Source organism: Bidens hawaiensis, unplaced genomic scaffold (genome assembly GCF_021521415.1).
Source record: "Bidens hawaiensis isolate Kalapana, Puna unplaced genomic scaffold, B.hawaiensis_p1.1 tig00040278_1, whole genome shotgun sequence".
NCBI lineage: Eukaryota > Viridiplantae > Streptophyta > Magnoliopsida > Asterales > Asteraceae > Bidens > Bidens hawaiensis.
Window position 1 is genome coordinate 1 of NW_027497121.1, and position 8,456 is coordinate 8,456.

General features: G+C 45.6%; 1 pseudogene; it reads left to right on the forward strand.

Moving 5' to 3' along the window:
• Nucleotides 1-5: 5 nt before the first annotated feature.
• Nucleotides 6-5,632, forward strand: LOC143592028 (chitinase 2 pseudogene; annotated as a pseudogene).
• The last annotated feature ends 2,824 nt before the right edge of the window (nucleotides 5,633-8,456 follow it).

Sequence of the window (8,456 nt, forward strand, 5' to 3'; positions counted from 1 at the left end):
AATTTTCAGATGTACCCGTAAATCCAAACCTCGAATTCCACTACATACTTGCATTTGCAATCGATTACACCGATTCGTCTCCCCCCACCCAACCAATGGCAAATTCAACGTGTTCTGGGACACAAATAACTTCAACCCTTCTACAGTTTCTTTAATCAAGAACCAACATTCTAATGTCAAAGTGGCTTTGAGCTTAGGAGGTGACACTGTCAATAAACAACAATGTAACTTTAGCCATCTTCAGTGGACTCATGGGTTTTTCTTCACTCACTATATGTCGAAGCACGAAATGGAATCTGACCTGACTCATGACGGAGCTTCCACGGATTTCGAGATGAATGAACCGCATCCTGGTCTGCTGATCCTCTCCTCCGGCTGCTCGCGATCTGCAGTGGCGTTTTGGGGGTGTGGAGGTGACCGCTAAGAGATCTTCAAGATCTCTTGTTCACAGACACAAAAACTGGTGGTGGCACCTACTGAGCATGACCCCATGATAAGGAGGTGAAGACCTCCTTATATAGAGTCTCATGGCCACCATCATGATACCCTAATGGGCCTAGCCCAATTAGGGCTACCTCCACAAACCTCCTCAGCCCAATAACAAATGTATTAGCCCATATAATAAAACAAACCAAATATAATAAATTTAGGATTGTAAACCGGGTTTAATACCATACCCCTACAAGCCCCCCAAGTCCAGCGTTGCTCCTGGGCGCGCAAAACGCTTAGGTGGAGCGTTGGACTTTATAAGGTGTTAGGGCGGTTTTTTCCCTTTTATTCGGCCTATCTTTATTGTCTTGAGTCTGGGAGATTTTCTCCATGATGGTGACGCGTTGTGATCCTTAAGATAATGGTGGTGTCGAGTTATAAGGATAATAAAGCTTTTGCGCGCGAGAGGCGTCTTACGAGCTGAAAATAAAGCCTGCGCGCGAGAGGCGTCTTACAAGCTGGGTAATAAAGCGATGCGCGCGAGAGGCGTCTTACAAGCTGAGCAATGAAGCCTGCGCGCGAGTGGCGTCTTACGAGATGAGAATAATAAAGCCTGCGCGCGAGAGGCGTCTTACGAGCTGAAAATAATAAAGCTGCGCGCGAGAGGCGTCTTACGAGCTGAAATAATAAAGCCTGCGCGCGAGAGGGCTCCTTACGAGCTGAAAATTAATAAAGCCTGCGCGCGAGAGGCGTCTTACGAGCTGAAAATAATAAAGCCCTGCGCGCGAGAGGCGTCTTACGAGCTGAAAATAATAAAGCCTGCGCGCGAGAGGCGTCTTACGAGCTAAGAGTAATAACTGAGCTGGCGCGTGAGGCGACTTACGAGCTGTAATAATAACTGAGCTGGCGCGTGAGGCGACTTACGAGCTGTAATAATAACTGAGCTGGCGCGTGAGGCGACTTACAAGCTGTAATAATAACAGTAGCCTGCGCGCGAAGCGTCTTACGGGTTGTAATAATAATGTAAACCTGCGCGCGGGGCGTCTTACGGGCTGTAATAATAATGGAAACCTGCGCGCGGGGCGTCTTACGGCAATGAAAGTAATGATAATAAAAGCTGGCGCGTGGCCGACGGGTTTATGAGGATTCCCAACCTTCAAGTATGGCTGGGAGCCGTATGGGAAATTGAGGATTCCCAACCTTTAAGTATGGCGCGGAGCCGTATGGGAAATTGTGAGGATTCCCAGCCTATGGCGCGGAGCCGTATGGGAAATTGTGAGGATTCCCAGCCTATGGCGCGGAGCCGTATGGGAAATTGTGAGGATTCCCAGCCTTCAAGTTTGAGCTAAGACTCATATTTTGGGCTAAGGCCCTGACGTTTTAGAGTTAAGACTCGTCAACGCGTTTGAGCTTGGAGCTCACGCATGTATGTTTTACTTCGCTTTCTTTTTAATTTGATGTCAATATAATGTTGTCATATTGCTCAAATTAGTAAAAGGAAGTGCGAAACATGTATGCGAAAACTTGTATGCGGTGGCTGCGAATGCAAAACTGCTGCGCGCTGTGGCGCAGAGTAATTGCCTGGGCGCGCGCGCGACCCGCTGTGGCGCAGAGTAGTTGCCTGGGCGCGCGCGCAGCGACTCGCTGAGGCGCAGAGTAATTGCCTGGGCGCGCGCCGCGAACCCGCTGTGGCGCAGAGTAATTGCCTGGGCGCGCGCGCGCGACCCGCTGAGGCGCAGAGTAATTGCCTGGGCGCGCGCAGCGACCCAAAGGTTTTGAATATCCACATCAGGTAGGTTTTATGTAAAACCAACAGATCTGATAGCGTACTTGATGCTTGAGCATGGCTTGATGCTTGAGCATGCTTGCTGCTTGAGCATGCTTATTGCTTGAGCATGCTTGATGCTTGAGCATGCTTGCTGCTTGAGCATGCTTGATGCTTGGGCATGCTTATTGCTTGAGCATGCTTGATGCTTGAGCATGCTTGCTGCTTGAGCATGCTTATTGCTTGGGCATGCTTATTGCTTGAGCATGCTTGCTGCTTGAGCATGCTTGCTGCTTGAGCATGCTTATTGCTTGAGCATGCTTGATGCTTGAGCATGCTTGCTGCTTGAGCATGCTTATTGCTTGAGCATGCTTGATGCTTTGAGCATGCTTGCTGCTTGAGCATGCTTATTGCTGAGCATGCTTGATGCTTGAGCATGCTTGGCTGCTTGAGCATGCTTGATGCTTGAGCATGCTTGATGCTTGAGCATGCTTATTGCTTGAGCATGCTTATTGCTTGAGCATGCTCTGCCTTCATGTCTGGGGCGCGCGCGCGACACGCTGTGGCGCAGAGTAATCGCCTGGGCACGCGCGCGCAGCTGTGGCGCAGAGTAATTGCCTGTGCGCGCGCGCGACCCGCTGTGGCGCGGAGTAATCGCCTGGAACGCGCGCGACCCGCTGTGGCGCGAGTAATCGCCTGGGGCGCGCGCCGCAGCGCGCGCTGTGGCGCAGAGTAATTGCCTAAGCGCGCGCTGCGCGACCCGCTGAGGCGCAGAGTAATTGCCTGGGCGCGCGCGCGACCCGCTGTGGCGCAGAGTAATCGCCTGGGCGCGCGCACACGACCCGCTGAGGCGCAGAGTAATCGCCTGGGCACGCGCGCGACCCAAAGGTTTTGAATATCCACATCAGGTAGGTTTTATGTAAAACCAACAGATCTGATAGGGTTTATAAACTATGAATATGAGGTGTGGCTGCTGCTCGGCGACGAACCCAGATCTGAAAACCCAGATCTGAGGGTTTTCCTCAAAAGCTCATTTTCTTCCTGTTTCTTCCAGATCTGGAGGTATTTTCCAGGTCTGAAAACACAGATCTAAGGATTTTCCCCAAAAGCTTGGTGGTTTCCTCCTGCATCTTCCAGATCTGGAAGTATTTTCCAGATCTGAAAACATAGATCTAAGGGTTTCCCCAAGAGCTCGGTGGTTCTTCCTGAGATTTTGATGAACGGATCGGAGGGCCGAGAAGAGAGGCCAGTGTGGTCATTGCCGTCCCACGGATGGCGCAAATGTCGAAGCATGAAATGGAATCTGACCTGACTCATGACGGAGCTTCCACGGATTTCGAGATGAATGAACCGCATCCTGGTCTGCTGATCCTCTCCTCCGGCTGCTCGCGATCTGCAGTGGCGTTTTGGGGGTGTGGAGGTGACCGCTAAGAGATCTTCAAGACCTCTTGTTCACAGACACAAAAACTGGTGGTGGCACCTACTGAGCATGACCCCATGATAAGGAGGTGAAGACCTCCTTATATAGAGTCTCATGGCCACCATCATGATACCCTAATGGGCCTAGCCCAATTAGGGCTACCTCCACAAACCTCCTCAGCCCAATAACAAATGTATTAGCCCATATAATAAAACAAACCAAATATAATAAATTTAGGATTGTAAACCGGTTTAATACCATACCCCTACAACTAACATCATCAAAGAGTATAATCTGGACGGGATTGATATCGACTATGAGCATTTTCATGCAGATCCTGAAACGTTTGCTAACTGCATCGGGAAGCTTATACTGCCCTTAAAAACAATGGAGTCGTCTCGTTTGCATCTATAGCTCCATATGAAGATGATGAAGTTCAAAGTCATTATCAGGCTCTTTGAAGAGATATGGTCATATTATAGACTATATTAATTTCCAGTTTTATGCATATGATAAGGGGACCACTGTTTCTCAGTTTATGAATTATTTTGAGACACAAAGATCTAATTATAAAGGAGGTAATATCCTAGTTAGATTAACTACTGAAGGAAGTGGAGGGCTGTGAAGAAACGTGGATCTACTCACTGGTAGCAGATCTACTTTCCTCGGGTGTGATTATACTATTTCACCGATGGTTCTTCTGGATCTGTGTTCTTCCCACCTACAAAATGAACAGCGCCGTTACTTACCCCTCAGAAAGGGACAGAGGGGTCCTCTTTGGGGTAACCCTCCGGCGTGAGAATCAGTATATTGTGGAGAAGATGATAATGTGTGTAAGGGAATCTCAAGGGTGTTGCTGAATAGCTCAATACCCTCTGATTGTGAGACTGTGTTTGTATGTAACTGACTGTGAGTGAATGTAATTCAATATGATTGAATATGAATATCACTGCCTGTAACTGTCAATGATTGAGTATGAATGTGTCATCAAAGTGGAGTTGATGCTGTATTTATAATGCTAGGGTTTCCACTGATTGGGCTCAACCTCGTTGGCCTCCTCCAATCGCACTGCGCCACGTGTCCTCTGGGACACCTGGCGCTTTCTCGTTGGTTGTAATCACGTGGTAACACATGTGTCATGCTGAGTTGTTGACCTTTCATTTGGCAGCTGTCAACATCAGCATATTCTTTCTCCTTAAAAAGATGCCTTCTGGAAGGTTGTCTGATGTGCACAATCAAGGTTGCCCTAATCCTGATTTGGATAAGGACGAGGTTGATTATGTGCACGTATGATATGCGCCCACCCTGAGGATGCGCGAGGTCTTCTCTTTATTCTCACGCGCAGATATTTCATGCGCAGATGTGATATGCACGAGCATGTGATATGCGCCGCGCGCTGATGCGTTGCGCGCATATGTGATGCGCGAGCATATGTGTGCCTGGGCAGATGTGATATGCACGGGCATGTGATATGCGCCGCGCGCTGATGCGCCGCGCGCATATGCGATGCGCGAGCATATGTGTGCCTGGGCATATGATGCCTGAGCATGTTTTGTATGCGCCATGCGCATAGGTTTTGGCTTTGTGCCTTCATAATGTCTTTATCTTGTGGGTTGACCCGCCTTGCTCGGTGTTGAGGCGGGTACATACCTCTTCAGGCTGTCTCCAGAAAACGGTTTTTTTATAGCTTGTAAAAGGTTAAAAAGTGAAGGGAAGCTTCATGGGATCTTTGTTTGGTCTGCTGACGATTCCAAGGCTTTAGATTTTCGCTACAAGAAGCAATCACAAGCTCTGCTAGCGGTTCCTCATTTGCATTATACTGTGTAATCTTTCAGGTTATATGTATGCGGTTATTATATAAGTTTAGTAGCTATGAAACAATTCCAAAAGTTCCTTCATTTGTAATATTTTATTGTAACCATAAAGTTTACAACAAACAGTTCATTATATACTGAAGCAGCAGTGTCAAGAACATTGTAAACTGATGTTAGTTGAAAGATGTTTAAATTGCAACTTATATTTAGCATGTTAATTGCTAGCACCTAGCTTGACTCTAGATTTGGTGTTCTTGATATCGTTGGTCGTTTGATTCTTGAGTATTTGTGTTCTTGTCTTCTTGATTATGGAACTAGGCAAGGTTTGCGCAGACGAAGTTGGTGTTGTTGATCTCGCTGCTCGAATCTAATCAGATTTGTTCCTTGGTTTTCATTAGGTTTGATTTTGGTCAGTGATTTGGTTTGATGATCGTTTGTTTGATGATCGTTTGTTCTTTGGTTTGGTAAGTGATTTAATAAGTTATAATTCATTTGGTTCTATAATCGTTTTCATCAATATTTTTGTTTGATAGTTGATCTGATAACTGGTGTCTTTATTATCCTTTTCTTTAGGTTTCTAACCAATACCAAGAAAAATACTTAATTCATTTTGAAAATTTATCCGATATATTTGAAATTAAACTTAGTCAAAATACATTTTCATCTGAAATCGGTGGCAAAGCTTGGACCCTGTTTCGACTCAATACGTACAAAAGTTTTCGGATGAAAATGTGTTTAACCCATTTTTTGTAAGATTTTTAAAAGTTTTTAAATGTATTTTATGTAATAAATAAAATTATGTAAATATTTAAAATGTATAATAAAAAAATTACCATATTAAAAGAATTAATCTGTTAAAAATTACCATATTAAAAAAAACATGATGTTGCAAGGGTTACTTCGTTAAGATACAGACACAAAATTAAAAAAAATTAATTTGTCAACGCAGGAAATAGTAGGGATGCTCGTTTAACTTATAATAAAAAATTACCATATTAAAAAGGTCGTAACGGTAAACATACTGATTTTCCCACTCTCGTTGCGCGAAGAATTTGATCAGTAAAACTTAGTCGCTGCAGCATCGAGTCAACAACTCAACGCGAATTCGATCGTTTCGGTTACGTTCGTTACGGTACCATAACTAAAACAAAAGAGTCGGTAAAATCTGAGCGTTGTCTGTCCTGATCATTGTGGCGGTGAATCAATGCCCGGACATTGGTAAAACTCAAGCATTGTCAGGGGTCCTGGGCTACAGCGGTGAATCAATGCGAATTCGATTGGTTTCAATTACAGTACTAGAACTAAAACACAAATAATAATAACAACAATAAGGTGACGTGGCTTAATGGTAGGCCACCATTTGAACCGATGATAGCTTAGTGACACCAAAGTTCATAATTCATATTTTATCTATGGTAATTTGTACCTTTTGTTACAAAAATGTGAATTCAAAGTATCAATACATGAAAACAATAAAAAAAATTAGTAATTAATAACTTTTGGGTTAAACGGGTCGTTTCAGGTCAACCAGTCAATATGCGGTTCGTGTTCGGGTACACGTGTCTTACATGATTTTTGGGTTCAAGTGGTGAAGAAACACTAAGTGACCCGGTACAGATTATAGATAATCTGGGGGTTAAGTAATGTTTCCCACGGATGAGGTCTAGCTGAGAAGCCTGTTCTTCAGGAGACCTGCAAAACAAACCGTAAGCTCGTCACTGAGAAGGGGGGGGGTTCCTCCTTGTGACCACCCTCCGGCGTGAGAATCAGACTAGATTGCTCTGAATATAAGTGTATATTAAGAGATTGCTAGATAACTGGATAGCAGATGATCTTACCATTCCAAGATGTTGGAGTATTTATAGCCGAAGGTAGGTTTCCTAGAAGGTACAGCCGGCTGAATAGTATTCCTGTTCTACCAACAGTGGACTATGCACAGGCCATACTGGTTGGTGGATAGATTACGGCCAACAGTAACTATGTCGGCTGCACTATTCCTCCAACTGTAGATTATGCACGTCCTACCTACTGTGGATTATACGCAGGCCATGCTGGTTGGTGAATAGGTTACGGCCAACAGTAACACTATTTCACCAACTGTAGGCTGCGCACGCCCTACAGTAAGGGTTGGTGAGTAGGCAGCGGCTAATAGTGACAAACAATACTAGAGGGTGCTCCTCCTCGCACTGTTGTCGGTGAGCTGTCACCCTGTGATTGGCTCATGGGTTGTTCTGGTCAGATCGTCTGTCCTATCCATACCTTGGTAGGTATAGTACAAAAGATCTTTCAGAATCATACAGACTGGCTCATTTAGGCGGGATTGTTCCCGCCTTGCTCATTCCTTCATGTGACTACTGAAGTATCTATTGTCTTGTGCGTGTAGCCCTGCTGTCTGCGGGTAGCCTTCCCTGATGGCTTGTATCCGCAACTGCGGGAACAGGCGGGGTACTTCACCATTGGGAGGCTTTCCCTGCGTGTACAGCTTGCGTACTGCGCGTAAGGTTCTATGAGCATGGTGGGTCCTGCGGGAGCAGATGGTCTTTGCGCAGACGTCCCTGTTCAAGGTGAGTCTTGCGGGACCAACTGGGCTCTGCTGGGACCTACCTCTTCAAGTCCCCCCAGTCCAATGTTCTTCTCATGAATGTTCAATAAAGTGAGGTGAACTTTTGGACTTTAAGCAAGGGGTTTTGAAAAGGTTTTTAGTTTTAAGGTTCTCCGTGGGGATTCTTCCCGCGGATTTCCTAATGTCACTTGCAAAAATTCCCGATTTTTTTGCTTGATCTTTGGGTATGATGCGGGTAGGTATGTAACCTTCTCGCAAGTCAGGAGCGTTGAGTCTCACTTGTATGGATTCTCCTTGAGGTTTTAGTGGTTTTGAACATAGTGATCAATTATGTTTAAACCACCAATTCCATCCTGGAGCCTCAAAACAATGTATTTCTCGACGTTCCCGCTATGCGGGGATGTTATTTCCGTTTCCACAAGCATTGCCCAAAAGATCCTTCTTGGTTTCAATTCCCTGCGGAGC